Source organism: Nicotiana sylvestris, chromosome 4 (genome assembly GCF_000393655.2).
Source record: "Nicotiana sylvestris chromosome 4, ASM39365v2, whole genome shotgun sequence".
NCBI classification, from domain to species: domain Eukaryota; kingdom Viridiplantae; phylum Streptophyta; class Magnoliopsida; order Solanales; family Solanaceae; genus Nicotiana; species Nicotiana sylvestris.
The window spans coordinates 50,503,515-50,525,338 of record NC_091060.1 but is presented as its reverse complement, the minus strand read 5'-3'; positions in this window follow the sequence as shown (position 1 = coordinate 50,525,338).

The window sequence follows — 21,824 nt, the reverse complement described above, 5'->3', positions numbered from 1 at the left end:
ATTTTAAACCCTAAACTGAACTTTTCCATTCAGTCAGCATTAGGGTTTTAAACCCTAAACTGAACTCTTTCCTTTAGTCAACATTAGGGTTTTAAACCCTAAACTCAACTTTTTCCAGCCAGTCAGCATTAGGGTTTTAAACCCTAAACTGAACTCTTTCCAGCCAGTCAGTATTAGGGTTTTAAACCTTAAACTGAACTTTTCCATTCAGTCAGCATTAGGGTTTTAAACCCTAAACTAAACTCTTTCCTTTAGTCAGCATTAGGGTTTTAAACCCTAAACTGAACTTTTCCATTCAGTCAGCATTAGGGTTTTAAACCCTAAACTGAACTCTTTCCTTTAGTCAGTCAGTATTAGGGTTTTAAACTCTAAACTGAAATTTCCCTTTGGTCAGCATTAGGGTTTTAAACCCTAAACTGAACTCTTTCCTTCAGTCAGCATTAGGGTTTTAAACCCTAAACTGAACTTTTCCATTCAGTCAGCATTAGGGTTTTAAACCCTAAACTGAACTCTTCCCTTAAGTCAACATTAGGGTTTTAAATCCTAAACTGAACTTTTTCCATTCAGTCAACATTAGGGTTTTAAACCTTAAACTGAACTCTTTCCAGCCAGTCAGTATTAGGGTTTTAAACCCTAAACTGAACTTTCCCTTTAGTCAGCATTAGGGATTTAAACCCTAAACTGAACTCTTTCCTTCAGTCAGCATTAGGGTTTTAAACCCTAAACTGAACTTTTCCATTCAGTCAGCATTAGGGTTTTAAACCCTAAACTGAACTCTCTCCTTTAGTTTGCATTAGGGTTTTAAACCCTAAACTGAACCTTTTCCATTTAGTCAGCATTAGGGTTTTAAACCATAAACTGAACTCTTTCCAGCCAGTCAGTATTAGGGTTTTAAACCCTAAACTGAACTTTCCCTTTAATCAGCATTAGGGTTTTAAACCCTAAACTGAACTCTTTCCTTCAGTTAGTATTAGGGTTTTAAACCCTAAACTGAGCTTTTTCCATTCAGTCAGCCTTAGGGTTTTAAATCCTAAATTGAATTCTTTCCAGCCAGTCAGTATTAGGGTTTTAAACCCTAAACTGAACTTTCCCTTTAGTCAGCATTAGGGTTTTAAACCCTAACCTGAACTCTTTCCTTCAGTCAGCATTAGGGTTTTAAACCCTAAACTGAACTTTTCCATTCAGTCAGCATTAGGGTTTTAAACCCTAAACTGAACTCTTTCCTTCAGTCAGTATTAGGGTTTTAAACCCTAAACTGAACTCTTTCCATTCAGTCAGCATTAGGGTTTTAAACCCTAAACTGAACTCTTTCCAGCCAGTCAGTATTAGGGTTTTAAACCCTAAACTGAACTTTTTCCATTCAGTCAGCATTAGGGTTTTAAACCCTAAACTGAACTCTTTCCTTTAGTCAGCATTAATGTTTTAAACCCTAAACTGAACTTTTTCCATTCAGTCAACATTAGGGTTTTAAACCCTAAACTGAACTCTTTCCAGCTAGTCAGTATTAGGGTTTTAAACCCTAAACTGAACTTTTATTTTAGTCAGCATTAGGGTTTTAAACCCTAAACTGAACTCTTTCCTTCAGTTAGTATTAGGGTTTTAAACCCTAAACTGAGCTTTTTCCATTCAGTCAGCCTTAGGGTTTTAAACCCTAAATTGAACTCTTTCCAGCCAGTCAGTATTAGGGTTTTAAACCCTAAACTGAACTTTCCCTTTAGTCAGCATTAGGGTTTTAAACCCTAAACTGAACTCTTTCCTTCAGTCAGCATTAGGGTTTTAAACCCTAAACTGAACTTTTCCATTCAGTCAGCATTAGGGTTTTAAACCCTAAACTGAACTCTTTCCTTCAGTCAGCATTAGGGTTTTAAACCCTAAACTGAACTTTTCCATTCAGTCAGCATTAGGGTTTTAAACCCTAAACTGAACTCTTCCCTTAAGTCAACATTAGGGTTTTAAATCCTAAACTGAACTTTTTCCATTCAGTCAACATTAGGGTTTTAAACCTTAAACTGAACTCTTTCCAGCCAGTTAGTATTAGGGTTTTAAACTCTAAACTGAAATTTCCCTTTGGTCAGCATTAGGGTTTTAAACCCTAAACTGAACTCTTTCCTTCAGTCAGCATTAGGGTTTTAAACCCTAAACTGAACTTTTCCATTCAGTCAGCATTAGGGTTTTAAACCCTAAACTGAACTCTTCCCTTAAGTCAACATTAGGGTTTTAAATCCTAAACTGAACTTTTTCCATTCAGTCAACATTAGGGTTTTAAACCTTAAACTGAACTCTTTCCAGCCAGTCAGTATTAGGGTTTTAAACCCTAAACTGAACTTTCCCTTTAGTCAGCATTAGGGATTTAAACCCTAAACTGAACTCTTTCCTTCAGTCAGCATTAGGGTTTTAAACCCTAAACTGAACTTTTCCATTCAGTCAGCATTAGGGTTTTAAACCCTAAACTGAACTCTCTCCTTTAGTTTGCATTAGGGTTTTAAACCCTAAACTGAACCTTTTCCATTTAGTCAGCATTAGGGTTTTAAACCATAAACTGAACTCTTTCCAGCCAGTCAGTATTAGGGTTTTAAACCCTAAACTGAACTTTCCCTTTAATCAGCATTAGGGTTTTAAACCCTAAACTGAACTCTTTCCTTCAGTTAGTATTAGGGTTTTAAACCCTAAACTGAGCTTTTTCCATTCAGTCAGCCTTAGGGTTTTAAATCCTAAATTGAACTCTTTCCAGCCAGTCAGTATTAGGGTTTTAAACCCTAAACTGAACTTTCCCTTTAGTCAGCATTAGGGTTTTAAACCCTAACCTGAACTCTTTCCTTCAGTCAGCATTAGGGTTTTAAACCCTAAACTGAACTTTTCCATTCAGTCAGCATTAGGGTTTTAAACCCTAAACTGAACTCTTTCCTTCAGTCAGTATTAGGGTTTTAAACCCTAAACTGAACTCTTTCCATTCAGTCAGCATTAGGGTTTTAAACCCTAAACTGAACTCTTTCCAGCCAGTCAGTATTAGGGTTTTAAACCCTAAACTGAACTTTTTCCATTCAGTCAGCATTAGGGTTTTAAAACCTAAACTGAACTCTTTCCTTTAGTCAGCATTAATGTTTTAAACCCTAAACTGAACTTTTTCCATTCAGTCATCATTAGGGTTTTAAACCCTAAACTGAACTCTTTCCAGCTAGTCAGTATTAGGGTTTTAAACCCTAAACTGAACTTTTATTTTAGTCAGCATTAGGGTTTTAAACCCTAAACTGAACTCTTTCCTTCAGTTAGTATTAGGGTTTTAAACCCTAAACTGAGCTTTTTCCATTCAGTCAGCCTTAGGGTTTTAAATCCTAAATTGAACTCTTTCCAGCCAGTCAGTATTAGGGTTTTAAACCCTAAACTGAACTTTCCCTTTAGTCAGCATTAGGGTTTTAAAACCTAAACTGAACTCTTTCCTTCAGTCAGCATTAGGGTTTTAAACCCTAAACTGAACTTTTCCATTCAGTCAGCATTAGGGTTTTAAACCCTAAACTGAACTCTTTCCTTCAGTCAGTATTAGGGTTTTAAACCCTAAACTGAACTTTTTCCATTCAGTCAGCATTAGGGTTTTAAACCCTAAACTGAACTCTTTCCAGCCAGTCAGTATTAGGGTTTTAAACCCTAAACTGAACTTTCCCTTTAGTCAGCATTAGGGTTTTAAACCCTAAACTGAACTCTTTCCTTTAGTCAGCATTAATGTTTTAAACCCTAAACTGAACTTTTTCCATTCAGTCAACATTAGGGTTTTAAACCCTAAACTGAACTCTTTCCAGCTAGTCAGTATTAGGGTTTTAAACCCTAAACTGAACTTTCCTTTTAGTCAGCATTAGGGTTTTAAACCCTAAACTGAACTCTTTCCTTCAGTCAGTATTAGGGTTTTAAACCCTAAACTGAACTTTTTCCATTCAGTCAGCATTAAGGTTTTAAACCCTAAACTGAACTCTTTCCAGCCAGTCAGTATTAGGGTTTTAAACCCTAAACTGAACTTTCCCTTTAGTCAGCATTAGGGTTTTAAACCCTAAACTAAACTCTTTCCTTCAATCAGTATTAGGGTTTTAAACCTTAAACTGAACTTTTCCATTCAGTCAGCATTAGGGTTTTAAACCCTAAACTAAACTCTTTCCTTTAGTCAGCATTAGGGTTTTAAACCCTAAACTGAACTTTTCCATTCAGTGAGCATTAGGGTTTTAAACCCTAAACTGAACTCTTTCCAGCCAGTCAGTATTAGGGTTTTAAACCCTAAACTGAAATTTCCCTTTGGTCAGCATTAGGGTTTTAAATCCTAAACTGAACTCTTTCCTTCAGTCAACATTAGGGTTTTAAACCCTAAACTGAACTTTTCCATTCAGTCAACATTAGGGTTTTAAACCCTAAACTGAACTCTTTCCTTTAGTCAGCATTAGGGTTTTAAACCCTAAACTGAACTCTATCCTTTAGTAAGCATTAAGGTTTTAAACCCTAAACTGAACTTTTTCCATTCAGTCAACATTAGGGTTTTAAACCCTAAACTGAACTCTTTCCAGCTAGTCAGTATTAGGGTTTTAAACCCTAAACTGAACTTTCCTTTTAGTCAGCATTAGGGTTTTAAACCATAAACTGAACTCTTTCCTTCAGTCAGTATTAGGGTTTTAAACCCTAAACTGAACTTTTCCCATTCAGTCAGCATTAAGGTTTTAAACCCTAAACTGAACTCTTTCCAGCCAGTCAGTATTAGGGTTTTAAACCCTAAACTGAACTTTCCCTTTAGTCAGCATTAGGGTTTTAAACCCTAAACTAAACTTTTTCCTTTAGTCAGCATTAGGGTTTTAAACCCTAAACTGAACTTTTCCTTTAGTCAGCATTAGGGTTTTAAACCCTAAACTGAACTTTTTCCATTTAGTCAGCATTAGGGTTTTAAACCCTAAACTGAACTCTTTCCTTTAGTCAGCATTAGGGTTTTAAACCCTAAACTGAACTTTTTCCATTTAGTCAGCATTAGGGTTTTAAACCCTAAAGTGAACTCTTTCCATTCAGTCAGCATTAGGGTTTTAAACCCTAAACTAAACTCTTTCCTTTAGTCAGCATTAGGGTTTTAAACCCTAAACTGAACTTTTTCCATTTAGTTAGCATTAGGGTTTTAAACCCTAAACTGAACTCTTTCCAGCCAGTCAGTATTAGGGTTTTAAACACTAAACTGAAATTTCCCTTTAGTCAGCATTAGGGTTTTAAACCCTAAACTGAACTCTTTCCTTCAGTCAGCATTAGGGTTTTAAACCCTAAACTGAACTTTTCCATTCAGTCAGCATTAGGGTTTTAAACCCTAAACTGAACTCTTTCCAGCCAGTCAGTATTAGGGTTTTAAACCCTAAACTGAACTTTCCCTTTAGTCAGCATTAGGGTTTTAAACCCTAAACTGAACTCTTTCCTTTAGTCAGCATTAAGGTTTTAAACCCTAAACTGAACTTTTTCCATTCAGTCAGCATTAGGGTTTTAAACCCTAAACCTGAACTCTTTCCAGCCAGTCAGTATTAGGGTTTTAAACCCTAAACTGAACTTTCCCTTTAGTCAGCATTAGGGTTTTAAACCCTAAACTGAACTCTTTCCTTCAGTCAGTATTAGGGTTTTAAACCCTAAACTGAACTCTTTCCATTCAGTCAGCATTAGGGTTTTAAACCCTAAACTGAACTCTTTCCAGCCAGTCAGTATTAGGGTTTTAAACCCTAAACTGAACTTTTTCCATTTAGTCAGCATTAGGGTTTTAAACCCTAAACTGAACTCTTTCCTTTAGTCAGCATTAATGTTTTAAACCCTAAACTGAACTTTTTCCATTCAGTCAACATTAGGGTTTTAAACCCTAAACTGAACTCTTTCCAGCTAGTCAGTATTAGGGTTTTAAACCCTAAACTGAACTTTCCTTTTAGTCAGCATTAGGGTTTTAAACCCTAAACTGAACTCTTTCCTTTAGTCAGTATTAGGGTTTTAAACCCTAAACTGAACTTTTTCCATTCAGTCAGCATTAAGGTTTTAAACCCTAAACTGAACTCTTTCCAGCCAGTCAGTATTAGGGTTTTAAACCCTAAACTGAACTTTCCCTTTAGTCAGCATTAGAGTTTTAAACCCTAAACTAAACTCTTTCCTTCAATCAGCATTAGGATTTTAAACCCTAAACTGAACTTTTCCATTCAGTCAGCATTAGAGTTTTAAACCCTAAACTGAACTCTTTCCTTTAGTCAACATTAGGGTTTTAAACCCTAAACTCAACTTTTCCAGCCAGTCAGCATTAGGGTTTTAAACCCTAAACTGAACTCTTTCCAGCCAGTCAGTATTAGGGTTTTAAACCTTAAACTGAACTTTTCCATTCAGTCAGCATTAGGGTTTTAAACCCTAAACTGAACTCTTTCCTTTAGTCAGCATTAAGGTTTTAAACCCTAAACTGAACTTTTTCCATTCAGTCAGCATTAGGGTTTTAAACCCTAAACTGAACTCTTTCCAGCCAGTCAGTATTAGGGTTTTAAACCCTAAACTGAACTTTCCCTTTAGTCAGCATTAGGGTTTTAAACCCTAAACTGAACTCTTTCCTTCAGTCAGTATTAGGGTTTTAAACCCTAAACTGAACTCTTTCCATTCAGTCAGCATTAGGGTTTTAAACCCTAAACTGAACTCTTTCCAGCCAGTCAGTATTAGGGTTTTAAACTCTAAACTGAAATTTCCCTTTGGTCAGCATTAGGGTTTTAAACCCTAAACTGAACTCTTTCCTTCAGTCAGCATTAGGGTTTTAAACCCTAAACTGAACTTTTCCATTCAGTCAGCATTAGGGTTTTAAACCCTAAACTGAACTCTTCCCTTAAGTCAACATTAGGGTTTTAAATCCTAAACTGAACTTTTTCCATTCAGTCAACATTAGGGTTTTAAACCTTAAACTGAACTCTTTCCAGCCAGTCAGTATTAGGGTTTTAAACCCTAAACTGAACTTTCCCTTTAGTCAGCATTAGGGATTTAAACCCTAAACTGAACTCTTTCCTTCAGTCAGCATTAGGGTTTTAAACCCTAAACTGAGTTTTTTCCATTCAGTCAGCCTTAGGGTTTTAAATCCTAAATTGAACTCTTTCCAGCCAGTCAGTATTAGGGTTTTAAACCCTAAACTGAACTTTCCCTTTAGTCAGCATTAGGGTTTTAAACCCTAACCTGAACTCTTTCCTTCAGTCAGCATTAGGGTTTTAAACCCTAAACTAAACTTTTCCATTCAGTCAGCATTAGGGTTTTAAACCCTAAACTGAACTCTTTCCTTCAGTCAGTATTAGGGTTTTAAACCCTAAACTGAACTCTTTCCATTCAGTTAGCATTAGGGTTTTAAACCCTAAACTGAACTCTTTCCAGCCAGTCAGTATTAGGGTTTTAAACCCTAAACTGAACTTTTTCCATTCAGTCAGCATTAGGGTTTTAAACCCTAAACTGAACTCTTTCCTTTAGTCAGCATTAATGTTTTAAACCCTAAACTGAACTTTTTCCATTCAGTCAACATTAGGGTTTTAAACCCTAAACTGAACTCTTTCCAGCTAGTCAGTATTAGGGTTTTAAACCCTAAACTGAACTTTCCTTTTAGTCAGCATTAGGGTTTTAAACCCTAAACTGAACTCTTTCCTTCAGTCAGTATTAGGGTTTTAAACCCTAAACTGAACTTTTTCCATTCAGTCAGCATTAAGGTTTTAAATACTAAATTGAACTCTTTCCAGCCAGTCAGTATTAGGGTTTTAAACCCTAAACTGAACTTTCCCTTTAGTCAGCATTAGGGTTTTAAACCCTAACCTGAACTCTTTCCTTCAGTCAGCATTAGGGTTTTAAACCCTAAACTGAACTTTTCCATTCAGTCAGCATTAGGGTTTTAAACCCTAAACTGAACTCTTTCCTTCAGTCAGTATTAGGGTTTTAAACCCTAAACTGAACTTTTTCCATTCAGTCAGCATTAGGGTTTTAAACCCTAAACTGAACTCTTTCCAGCCAGTCAGTATTAGGGTTTTAAACCCTAAACTGAACTTTCCCTTTAGTCAGCATTAGGGTTTTAAACCCTAAACTGAACTCTTTCCTTCAGTCAGTATTAGGGTTTTAAACCCTAAACTGAACTTTTTCCATTCAGTCAGCATTAGGGTTTTAAACCCTAAACTGAACTCTTTCCAGCCAGTCAGTATTAGGGTTTTAAACCCTAAACTGAACTTTCCCTTTAGTCAGCATTAGGGTTTTAAACACTAAACTGAACTCTTTCCTTTAGTCAGCATTAATGTTTTAAACCCTAAACTGAACTTTTTCCATTCAGTCAACATTAGGGTTTTAAACCCTAAACTGAACTCTTTCCAGCTAGTCAGCATTAATGTTTTAAACCCTAAACTGAACTTTTTCCATTCAGTCAACATTAGGGTTTTAAACCCTAAACTGAACTCTTTCCAGCTAGTCAGTATTAGGGTTTTAAACCCTAAACTGAACTTTCCTTTTAGTCAGCATTAGGGTTTTAAACCCTAAACTGAACTCTTTCCTTCAGTCAGTATTAGGGTTTTAAACCCTAAACTGAACTTTTTCCATTCAGTCAGCATTAAGGTTTTAAACCCTAAACTGAACTCTTTCCAGCCAGTCAGTATTAGGGTTTTAAACCCTAAACTGAACTTTCCCTTTAGTCAGCATTAGGGTTTTAAACCCTAAACTAAACTCTTTCCTTCAATCAGCATTAGGATTTTAAACCCTAAACTGAACTTTTCCATTCAGTCAGCATTAGGGTTTTAAACCCTAAACTGAACTCTTTCCTTTAGTCAACATTAGGGTTTTAAACCCTAAACTCAACTTTTTCCAGCCAGTCAGCATTAGGGTTTTAAACCCTAAACTGAACTCTTTCCAGCCAGTCAGTATTAGGGTTTTAAACCTTAAACTGAACTTTTCCATTCAGTCAGCATTAGGGTTTTAAACCCTAAACTAAACTCTTTCCTTTAGTCAGCATTAGGGTTTTAAACCCTAAACTGAACTTTTCCATTCAGTCAGCATTAGGGTTTTAAACCCTAAACTGAACTCTTTCCAGCCAGTCAGTATTAGGGTTTTAAACTCTAAACTGAAATTTCCCTTTGGTCAGCATTAGGGTTTTAAACCCTAAACTGAACTCTTTCCTTCAGTCAGCATTAGGGTTTTAAACCCTAAACTGAACTTTTTCATTCAGTCAGCATTAGGGTTTTAAACCCTAAACTGAACTCTTCCCTTCAGTCAGCATTAGGGTTTTAAACCCTAAACTGAACTTTTTTCCATTCAGTCAGCATTAGGGTTTTAAACCCTAAACTGAACTTTTTCCATTCAGTCAGCATTAGGGTTTTAAACCCTAAACTGAACTCTTTCCTTTAGTCAGCATTAGGGTTTTAAACCCTAAACTGAACTTTTTCCATTCAGTCAGCATTAGGGTTTTAAACCCTAAACTGAACTCTTTCCTTTAGTCAGCATTAGGGTTTTAAACCCTAAACTGAACTTTTTCCATTCAGTCAGCATTAGGGTTTTAAACCCTAAACTGAACTCTTTCCTTTAGTCAGCATTAGGGTTTTAAACCCTAAACTGAACTTTTTCCATTCAGTCAGCATTAGGGTTTTAAACCCTAAACTGAACTCTTTCCTTTAGTCAGCATTAGGGTTTTAAACCCTAAACTGAACTTTTTCCATTCAGTCAGCATTAGGGTTTTAAACCCTAAACTGAACTCTTTCCAGCCAGTCAGTATTAGGGTTTTAAACCCTAAACTGAACTTTCCCTTTAGTCAGCATTAGGGTTTTAAACCCTAAACTAAACTCTTTCCTTCAGTCAGCATTAGGGTTTTAAACCCTAAACTGAACTTTTCCATTCAGTCAGCATTAGGGTTTTAAACCCTAAACTGAACTCTTTCCTTTAGTCAGCATTAGGGTTTTAAACCCTAAACTGAACTTTTTCCTTTCAGTCAGCATTAGGGTTTTAAACCTTAAACTGAACTCTTTCCAGCCAGTCAGTATTAGGGTTTTAAACCCTAAACTGAACTTTTCCTTTAGTCAGCATTAGGGTTTTAAACCCTAAACTGAACTCTTTCCTTCAGTTAGCATTAGGGTTTTAAATCCTAAACTGAACATTTCCATTAATCAGTATTAGGGTTTTAAACCCTAAACTGAACTCTTTCCTTTAGTCAGCATTAGGGTTTTAAACCCTAAACTGAACTTTTTCCATTCAGTCAGCATTAGGGTTTTAAACCCTAAACTGAACTCTTTCCAGCCAGTCTGTATTAGGGTTTTAAACCCTAAACTGAACTTTCCCTTTAGTCAGCATTAGGGTTTTAAGCCCTAAACTGAACATTTTCCTTCAGTCAGTATTAGGTTTTAAACCCTAAACTGAACTTTTTCCATTCAGTCAACATTAGGGTTTTAAACCCTAAACTGAACTCTTTCCAGCCAGTCAGTATTAGGGTTTTAAACCCTAAACTGAAATTTCCCTTTATTCAGTATTAGGGTTTTAAACCCTAAACTGAACTCTTTCCTTCAGTCAGCATTAGGGTTTTAAACCCTAAACTGAACTTTTCCATTTAGTCAGCATTAGGGTTTTAAACCCTAAACTGAACTTTCCCTTTAGTCAGCATTAGGATTTTAAACCCTAAACTGAACTCTTTCCTTCAGTCAGCATTAGGGTTTTAAACCCTAAACTGAACTTTTCCATTCAGTCAACATTAGGGTTTTAAACCCTAAACTGAACTCTTTCCAGCCAGTCAGTATTAGGGTTTTAAACTCTAAACTGAAATTTCCCTTTGGTCAGCATTAGGGTTTTAAACCCTAAACTGAACTCTTTCCTTCAGTCAGCATTAGGGTTTTAAACCCTAAACTGAACTCTTCCCTTAAGTCAGCATTAGGGTTTTAAATCCTAAACTGAACTCTTCCCTTAAGTCAACATTAGGGTTTTAAATCCTAAACTGAACTTTTTCCATTCAGTAAGCATTAGGGTTTTAAACCTTAAACTGAACTCTTTCCAGCCAGTCAGTATTAGGGTTTTAAACCCTAAACTGAACTTTCCCTTTAGTCAGCATTAGGGATTTAAACCCTAAACTGAACTCTTTCCTTCAGTCAGCATTAGGGTTTTAAACCCTAAACTGAACTTTTCCATTCAGTCAGCATTATGGTTTTAAACCCTAAACTGAACTCTTTCCTTTAGTTTACATTAGGGTTTTAAACCCTAAACTGAACCTTTTCCATTCAGTCAGCATTAGGGTTTTAAACCCTAAACTGAACTCTTTCCAGCCAGTCAGTATTAGGGTTTTAAACCCTAAACTGAACTCTTTCCTTCAGTTAGTATTAGGGTTTTAAACCCTAAACTGAGCTTTTTCCATTCAGTCAGCATTAGGGTTTTAAACCCTAAACTGAACTCTTTCCAGCCAGTCAGTATTAGGGTTTTAAACCCTAAACTGAACTTTCCCTTTAGTCAGCATTAGGGTTTTAAACCCTAAACTAAACTCTTTCCTTCAGTCAGCATTAGGGTTTTAAACCCTAAACTGAACTTTTCCATTCAGTCAGCATTAGGGTTTTAAACCCTAAACTGAACTCTTTCCTTTAGTCAGCATTAGGGTTTTAAACCCTAAACTGAACTTTTTCCTTTCAGTCAGCATTAGGGTTTTAAACCTTAAACTGAACTCTTTCCAGCCAGTCAGTATTAGGGTTTTAAACCCTAAACTGAACTTTTCCTTTAGTCAGCATTAGGGTTTTAAACCCTAAACTGAACTCTTTCCTTCAGTTAGCATTAGGGTTTTAAATCCTAAACTGAACATTTCCATTAATCAGTATTAGGGTTTTAAACCCTAAACTGAACTCTTTCCTTTAGTCAGCATTAGGGTTTTAAACCCTAAACTGAACTTTTTCCATTCAGTCAGCATTAGGGTTTTAAACCCTAAACTGAACTCTTTCCAGCCAGTCAGTATTAGGGTTTTAAACCCTAAACTGAACTTTCCCTTTAGTCAGCATTAGGGTTTTAAACCCTAAACTGAACTTTTTCCTTCAGTCAGTATTAGGTTTTAAACCCTAAACTGAACTTTTTCCATTCAGTCAACATTAGGGTTTTAAACCCTAAACTGAACTCTTTCCAGCCAGTCAGTATTAGGGTTTTAAACCCTAAACTGAAATTTCCCTTTATTCAGTATTAGGGTTTTAAACCCTAAACTGAACTCTTTCCTTCAGTCAGCATTAGGGTTTTAAACCCTAAACTGAACTTTTCCATTTAGTCAGCATTAGGGTTTTAAACCCTAAACTGAACTTTCCCTTTAGTCAGCATTAGGATTTTAAACCCTAAACTGAACTCTTTCCTTCAGTCAGCATTAGGGTTTTAAACCCTAAACTGAACTTTTCCATTCAGTCAACATTAGGGTTTTAAACCCTAAACTGAACTCTTTCCTTTTAGTCAGCATTAGGGTTTTAAACCCTAAACTGAACTCTTTCCTTCAGTCAGTATTAGGGTTTTAAACCCTAAACTGAACTCTTTCCATTCAGTTAGCATTAGGGTTTTAAACACTAAACTGAACTCTTTCCAGCCAGTCAGTATTAGGGTTTTAAACCCTAAACTGAACTTTTTCCATTCAGTCAGCATTAGGGTTTTAAACCCTAAACTGAACTCTTTCCTTTAGTCAGCATTAATGTTTTAAACCCTAAACTGAACTTTTTCCATTCAGTCAACATTAGGGTTTTAAACCCTAAACTGAACTTTTTCCAGCTAGTCAGTATTAGGGTTTTAAACCCTAAACTGAACTTTGTTTTTAGTCAGCATTAGGGTTTTAAACCCTAAACTGAACTATTTCCTTCAGTCAGTATTAGGGTTTTAAACCCTAAACTGAACTTTTTCCATTCAGTCAGCATTAGGGTTTTAAATCCTAAACTGAACTCTTTCCAGCCAGTCAGTATTAGGGTTTTAAACCCTAAACTGAACTTTCCCTTTAGTCAGCATTAGGGTTTTAAACCCTAAACTGAACTCTTTCCTTCAATCAGCATTAGGGTTTTAAACCCTAAACTGAACTTTCCCTTTAGTCAGCATTAGGATTTTAAACCCTAAACTGAACTCTTTCCTTCAGTCAGCATTAGGGTTTTAAACCCTAAACTGAACTTTTCCATTCAGTCAACATTAGGGTTTTAAACCCTAAACTGAACTCTTTCCTTTTAGTCAGCATTAGGGTTTTAAACCCTAAACTGAACTCTTTCCTTCAGTCAGTATTAGGGTTTTAAACCCTAAACTGAACTTTTTCCATTCAGTCAGCATTAAGGTTTTAAACCCTAAACTGAACTCTTTCCAGCCAGTCAGTATTAGGGTTTTAAACCCTAAACTGAACTTTCCCTTTAGTCAGCATTAGAGTTTTAAACCCTAAACTAAACTCTTTCCTTCAATCAGCATTAGGATTTTAAACCCGAAACTGAACTTTTCCATTAGTCAGCATTAGGGTTTTAAACCCTAAACTGAACTCTTTCCTTTAGTCAACATTAGGGTTTTAAACCCTAAACTCAACTTTTTCCAGCCAGTCAGCATTAGGGTTTTAAACCCTAAACTGAACTCTTTCCAGCCAGTCAGTATTAGGGTTTTAAACCTTAAACTGAAACTTTTCCATTCAGTCAGCATTAGGGTTTTAAACCCTAAACTAAACTCTTTCCTTTAGTCAGCATTAGGGTTTTAAACCCTAAACTGAACTTTTTCATTCAGTCAGCATTAGGGTTTTAAACCCTAAACTGAACTCTTTCCAGCCAGTCAGTATTAGGGTTTTAAACTCTAAACTGAAATTTCCCTTTGGTCAGCATTAGGGTTTTAAACCCTAAACTGAACTCTTTCCTTCAGTCAGCATTAGGGTTTTAAACCCTAAACTGAACTTTTCCATTCAGTCAGCATTAGGGTTTTAAACCCTAAACTGAACTCTTCCCTTAAGTCAACATTAGGGTTTTAAATCCTAAACTGAACTTTTTCCATTCAGTCAACATTAGGGTTTTAAACCTTAAACTGAACTCTTTCCAGCCAGTCAGTATTAGGGTTTTAAACCCTAAACTGAACTTTCCCTTTAGTCAGCATTAGGGATTTAAACCCTAAACTGAACTCTTTCCAGCCAGTCAGTATTAGGGTTTTAAACCCTAAACTGAAATTTCCCTTTATTCAGTATTAGGGTTTTAAACCCTAAACTAAACTCTTTCCTTCAGTCAGCATTAGGGTTTTAAACCCTAAACTGAACTTTTCCATTTAGTCAGCATTAGGGTTTTAAACCCTAAGCTGAACTCTTTCCTTTAGTCAGCATTAGGGTTTTAAACCCTAAACTGAACTTTTTCATTCAGTCAACATTAGGGTTTTAAACCCTAAACTGAACTCTTTCCAGCTAGTCAGTATTAGGGTTTTAAACCCTAAACTGAACTTTCCCTTTAGTCAGCATTAGGGTTTTAAACCCTAAACTGAACTCTTTCCTTTAGTCAGCATTAAGGTTTTAAACCCTAAACTGAACTTTTTCCATTCAGTCAGCATTAGGGTTTTAAACCCTAAACTGAACTCTTTCCAGCCAGTCAGTATTAGGGTTTTAAACCCTAAACTGAACTTTTTCCATTCAGTCAGCATTAGGGTTTTAAACCCTAAACTGAACTCTTTCCTTTAGTCAGCATTAATGTTTTAAACCCTAAACTGAACTTTTTCCATTCAGTCAACATTAGGGTTTTAAACCCTAAACTGAACTCTTTCCAGCTAGTCAGTATTAGGGTTTTAAACCCTAAACTGAACTTTGTTTTTAGTCAGCATTAGGGTTTTAAACCCTAAACTGAACTCTTTCCTTCAGTCAGTATTAGGGTTTTAAACCCTAAACTGAACTTTTTCCATTCAGTCAGCATTAAGGTTTTAAACCCTAAACTGAACTCTTTCCAGCCAGTCAGTATTAGGGTTTTAAACCCTAAACTGAACTTTCCCTTTAGTCAGCATTAGGGTTTTAAACCCTAAACTAAACTCTTTCCTTCAATCAGCATTAGGATTTTAAACCCTAAACTGAACTTTCCCTTTAGTCAGCATTAGGATTTTAAACCCTAAACTGAACTCTTTCCTTCAGTCAGCATTAGGGTTTTAAACCCTAAACTGAACTTTTTCCAGCTAGTCAATATTAGGGTTTTAAACCCTAAACTGAACTTTGTTTTTAGTCAGCATTAGGGTTTTAAACCCTAAACTGAACTCTTTCCTTCAGTCAGTATTAGGGTTTTAAACCCTAAACTGAACTTTTTCCATTCAGTCAGCATTAAGGTTTTAAACCCTAAACTGAACTCTTTCCAGCCAGTCAGTATTAGGGTTTTAAACCCTAAACTGAACTTTCCCTTTAGTCAGCATTAGGGTTTTAAACCCTAAACTAAACTCTTTCCTTCAATCAGCATTAGGATTTTAAACCCTAAACTGAACTTTTTCCATTCAGTCAGCATTAGGGTTTTAAACCCTAAACTGAACTCTTTCCTTTAGTCAGCATTAATGTTTTAAACCCTAAAATGAACTTTTTCCATTCAGTCAACATTAGGGTTTTAAACCCTAAACTGAACTTTTTCCAGCTAGTCAGTATTAGGGTTTTAAACCCTAAACTGAACTTTCCTTTTAGTCAGCATTAGGGTTTTAAACCCTAAACTGAACTCTTTCCTTTAGTTAGTATTAGGGTTTTAAACCCTAAACTGAACTTTTTCCATTCAGTCAGCATTAAGGTTTTAAACCCTAAACTGAACTCTTTCCAGCCAGTCAGTATTAGGGTTTTAAACCCTAAACTGAACTTTCCCTTTAGTCAGCATTAGAGTTTTAAACCCTAAACTAAACTCTTTCCTTCAATCAATATTAGGATTTTAAACCCTAAACTGAACTTTTCCATTCAGTCAGCATTAGAGTTTTAAACCCTAAACTGAACTCTTTCCTTTAGTCAACATTAGGGTTTTAAACCCTAAACTCAACTTTTTCCAGCCAGTCAGCATTAGGGTTTTAAACCCTAAACTGAACTCTTTCCAGCCAGTCAGTATTAGGGTTTTAAACCTTAAACTGAACTTTTCCATTCAGTCAGCATTAGGGTTTTAAACCCTAAACTAAACTCTTTCCTTTAGTCAGCATTAGGGTTTTAAACCCTAAACTAAACTTTTCCATTCAGTCAGCATTAGGGTTTTAAACCCTAAACTGAACTCTTTCCAGCCAGTCAGTATTAGGGTTTTAAACTCTAAACTAAAATTTCCCTTTGGTCAGCATTAGGGTTTTAAACCCTAAACTGAACTCTTTCCTTCAGTCAGCATTAGGGTTTTAAACCCTAAACTGAACTTTTCCATTCAGTCAGCATTAGGGTTTTAAACCCTAAACTGAACTCTTCCCTTAAGTCAACATTAGGGTTTTAAATCCTAAACTGAACTTTTGCCATTCAGTCAACATTAGGGTTTTAAACCTTAAATTGAACTCTTTCCAGCCAGTCAGTATTAGGGTTTTAAACCCTAAACTGAACTTTCCCTTTAGTCAGCATTAGGGATTTAAACCCTAAACTGAACTCTTTCCTTCAGTTAGTATTAGGGTTTTAAACCCTAAACTGAGTTTTTTCCATTCAGTCAGCCTTAGGGTTTTAAATCCTAAATTGAACTCTTTCCAGCCAGTCAGTATTAGGGTTTTAAACCCTAAACTGAACTTTCCCTTTAGTCAGCATTAGGGTTTTAAACCCTAACCTGAACTCTTTCCTTCAGTCAGCATTAGGGTTTTAAACCCTAAACTAAACTTTTCCATTCAGTCAGCATTAGGGTTTTAAACCCTAAACTGAACTCTTTCCTTCAGTCAGTATTAGGGTTTTAAACCCTAAACTGAACTCTTTCCATTCAGTTAGCATTAGGGTTTTAAACCCTAAACTGAACTCTTTCCAGCCAGTCAGTATTAGGGTTTTAAACCCTAAACTGAACTTTTTCCATTCAGTCAGCATTAGGGTTTTAAACCCTAAACTGAACTCTTTCCTTTAGTCAGCATTAATGTTTTAAACCCTAAACTGAACTTTTTCCATTCAGTCAACATTAGGGTTTTAAACCCTAAACTGAACTCTTTCCAGCTAGTCAGTATTAGGGTTTTAAACCCTAAACTGAACTTTCCTTTTAGTCAGCATTAGGGTTTTAAACCCTAAACTGAACTCTTTCCTTCAGTCAGTATTAGGGTTTTAAACCCTAAACTGAACTTTTTCCATTCAGTCAGCATTAAGGTTTTAAATCCTAAATTGAACTCTTTCCAGCCAGTCAGTATTAGGGTTTTAAACCCTAAACTGAACTTTCCCTTTAGTCAGCATTAGGGTTTTAAACCCTAACCTGAACTCTTTCCTTCAGTCAGCATTAGGGTTTTAAACCCTAAACTGAACTTTTCCATTCAGTCAGCATTAGGGTTTTAAACCCTAAACTGAACTCTTTCCTTCAGTCAGTATTAGGGTTTTAAACCCTAAACTGAACTCTTTCCATTCAGTCAGCATTAGGGTTTTAAACCCTAAACTGAACTCTTTCCAGCCAGTCAGTATTAGGGTTTTAAACCCTAAACTGAACTTTTTCCATTTAGTCAGCATTAGGGTTTTAAACCCTAAACTGAACTCTTTCCTTTAGTCAGCATTAATGTTTTAAACCCTAAACTGAACTTTTTCCATTCAGTCAACATTAGGGTTTTAAACCCTAAACTGAACTCTTTCCAGCTAGTCAGTATTAGGGTTTTAAACCCTAAACTGAACTTTCCTTTTAGTCAGCATTAGGGTTTTAAACACTAAACTGAACTCTTTCCTTTAGTCAGCATTAATGTTTTAAACCCTAAACTGAACTTTTTCCATTCAGTCAACATTAGGGTTTTAAACCCTAAACTGAACTCTTTCCAGCTAGTCAGCATTAATGTTTTAAACCCTAAACTGAACTTTTTCCATTCAGTCAACATTAGGGTTTTAAACCCTAAACTGAACTCTTTCCAGCTAGTCAGTATTAGGGTTTTAAACCCTAAACTGAACTTTCCTTTTAGTCAGCATTAGGGTTTTAAACCCTAAACTGAACTCTTTCCTTCAGTCAGTATTAGGGTTTTAAACCCTAAACTGAACTTTTTCCATTCAGTCAGCATTAAGGTTTTAAACCCTAAACTGAACTCTTTCCAGCCAGTCAGTATTAGGGTTTTAAACCCTAAACTGAACTTTCCCTTTAGTCAGCATTAGGGTTTTAAACCCTAAACTAAACTCTTTCCTTCAATCAGCATTAGGATTTTAAACCCTAAACTGAACTTTTCCATTCAGTCAGCATTAGGGTTTTAAACCCTAAACTGAACTCTTTCCTTTAGTCAACATTAGGGTTTTAAACCCTAAACTCAACTTTTTCCAGCCAGTCAGCATTAGGGTTTTAAACCCTAAACTGAACTCTTTCCAGCCAGTCAGTATTAGGGTTTTAAACCTTAAACTGAACTTTTCCATTCAGTCAGCATTAGGGTTTTAAACCCTAAACTAAACTCTTTCCTTTAGTCAGCATTAGGGTTTTAAACCCTAAACTGAACTTTTCCATTCAGTCAGCATTAGGGTTTTAAACCCTAAACTAAACTCTTTCCAGCCAGTCAGTATTAGGGTTTTAAACCCTAAACTGAACTCTTTCCTTCAGTCAGCATTAGGGTTTTAAACCCTAAACTGAACTTTTTCATTCAGTCAGCATTAGGGTTTTAAACCCTAAACTGAACTCTTCCCTTAAGTCAACATTAGGGTTTTAAATCCTAAACTGAACTTTTTCCATTCAGTACGCATTAGGGTTTTAAACCTTAAACTGAACTCTTTCCAGCCAGTCAGTATTAGGGTTTTAAACCCTAAACTGAACTTTCCCTTTAGTCAGCATTAGGGATTTAAACCCTAAACTGAACTCTTTCCTTCAGTCAGCATTAGGGTTTTAAACCCTAAACTGAACTTTTCCATTCAGTCAGCATTATGGTTTTAAACCCTAAACTGAACTCTTTCCTTTAGTTTACATTAGGGTTTTAAACCCTAAACTGAACCTTTTCCATTCAGTCAGCATTAGGGTTTTAAACCCTAAACTGAACTCTTTCCAGCCAGTCAGTATTAGGGTTTTAAACCCTAAACTGAACTTTCCCTTTAGTCAGCATTAGGGTTTTAAACCCTAAACTGAACTTTTTCCATTCAGTCAGCATTAGGGTTTTAAACCCTAAACTGAACTCTTTCCAGCCAGTCAGTATTAGGGTTTTAAACCCTAAACTGAACTTTCCCTTTAGTCAGCATTAGGGTTTTAAACCCTAAACTAAACTCTTTCCTTCAGTCAGCATTAGGGTTTTAAACCCTAAACTGAACTTTTCCATTCAGTCAGCATTAGGGTTTTAAACCCTAAACTGAACTCTTTCCTTTAGTCAGCATTAGGGTTTTAAACCCTAAACTGAACTTTTTCCTTTCAGTCAGCATTAGGGTTTTAAACCTTAAACTGAACTCTTTCCAGCCAGTCAGTATTAGGGTTTTAAACCCTAAACTGAACTTTTCCTTTAGTCAGCATTAGGGTTTTAAACCCTAAACTGAACTCTTTCCTTCAGTTAGCATTAGGGTTTTAAATCCTAAACTGAACATTTCCATTAATCAGTATTAGGGTTTTAAACCCTAAACTGAACTCTTTCCTTTAGTCAGCATTAGGGTTTTAAACCCTAAACTGAACTTTTTCCATTCAGTCAGCATTAGGGTTTTAAACCCTAAACTGAACTCTTTCCAGCCAGTCTGTATTAGGGTTTTAAACCCTAAACTGAACTTTCCCTTTAGTCAGCATTAGGGTTTTAAGCCCTAAACTGAACATTTTCCTTCAGTCAGTATTAGGTTTTAAACCCTAAACTGAACTTTTTCCATTCAGTCAACATTAGGGTTTTAAACCCTAAACTGAACTCTTTCAGCCAGTCAGTATTAGGGTTTTAAACCCTAAACTGAAATTTCCCTTTATTCAGTATTAGGGTTTTAAACCCTAAACTGAACTCTTTCCTTCAGTCAGCATTAGGGTTTTAAACCCTAAACTGAACTTTTCCATTTAGTCAGCATTAGGGTTTTAAACCCTAAACTGAACTTTCCCTTTAGTCAGCATTAGGATTTTAAACCCTAAACTGAACTCTTTCCTTCAGTCAGCATTAGGGTTTTAAACCCTAAACTGAACTTTTCCATTCAGTCAACATTAGGGTTTTAAACCCTAAACTGAACTCTTTCCTTTTAGTCAGCATTAGGGTTTTAAACCCTAAACTGAACTCTTTCCTTCAGTCAGTATTAGGGTTTTAAACCCTAAACTGAACTCTTTCCATTCAGTTAGCATTAGGGTTTTAAACACTAAACTGAACTCTTTCCAGCCAGTCAGTATTAGGGTTTTAAACCCTAAACTGAACTTTTTCCATTCAGTCAGCATTAGGGTTTTAAACCCTAAACTGAACTCTTTCCTTTAGTCAGCATTAATGTTTTAAACCCTAAACTGAACTTTTTCCATTCAGTCAACATTAGGGTTTTAAACCCTAAACTGAACTTTTTCCAGCTAGTCAGTATTAGGGTTTTAAACCCTAAACTGAACTTTGTTTTTAGTCAGCATTAGGGTTTTAAACCCTAAACTGAACTATTTCCTTCAGTCAGTATTAGGGTTTTAAACCCTAAACTGAACTTTTTCCATTCAGTCAGCATTAAGGTTTTAAACCCTAAACTGAACTCTTTCCAGCCAGTCAGTATTAGGGTTTTAAACCCTAAACTGAACTTTCCCTTTAGTCAGCATTAGGGTTTTAAACCCTAAACTGAACTCTTTCCTTCAATCAGCATTAGGGTTTTAAACCCTAAACTGAACTTTCCCTTTAGTCAGCATTAGGATTTTAAACCCTAAACTGAACTCTTTCCTTCAGTCAGCATTAGGGTTTTAAACCCTAAACTGAACTTTTCCATTCAGTCAACATTAGGGTTTTAAACCCTAAACTGAACTCTTTCCTTTTAGTCAGCATTAGGGTTTTAAACCCTAAACTGAACTCTTTCCTTCAGTCAGTATTAGGGTTTTAAACCCTAAACTGAACTTTTTCCATTCAGTCAGCATTAAGGTTTTAAACCCTAAACTGAACTCTTTCCAGCCAGTCAGTATTAGGGTTTTAAACCCTAAACTGAACTTTCCCTTTAGTCAGCATTAGAGTTTTAAACCATAAACTAAACTTTTTCCTTCAATCAGCATTAGGATTTTAAACCCGAAACTGAACTTTTCCATTAGTCAGCATTAGGGTTTTAAACCCTAAACTGAACTCTTTCCTTTAGTCAACATTAGGGTTTTAAACCCTAAACTCAACTTTTTCCAGCCAGTCAGCATTAGGGTTTTAAACCCTAAACTGAACTCTTTCCAGCCAGTCAGTATTAGGGTTTTAAACCTTAAACTAAACTTTTCCATTCAGTCAGCATTAGGGTTTTAAACCCTAAACTAAACTCTTTCCTTTAGTCAGCATTAGGGTTTTAAACCCTAAACTGAACTTTTCCATTCAGTCAGCATTAGGGTTTTAAACCCTAAACTGAACTCTTTCCAGCCAGTCAGTATTAGGGTTTTAAACTCTAAACTGAAATTTCCCTTTGGTCAGCATTAGGGTTTTAAACCCTAAACTGAACTCTTTCCTTCAGTCAGCATTAGGGTTTTAAACCCTAAACTGAACTTTTCCATTCAGTCAGCATTAGGGTTTTAAACCCTAAACTGAACTCTTCCCTTAAGTCAACATTAGGGTTTTAAATCCTAAACTGAACTTTTTCCATTCAGTCAACATTAGGGTTTTAAACCTTAAACTGAACTCTTTCCAGCCAGTCAGTATTAGGGTTTTAAACCCTAAAC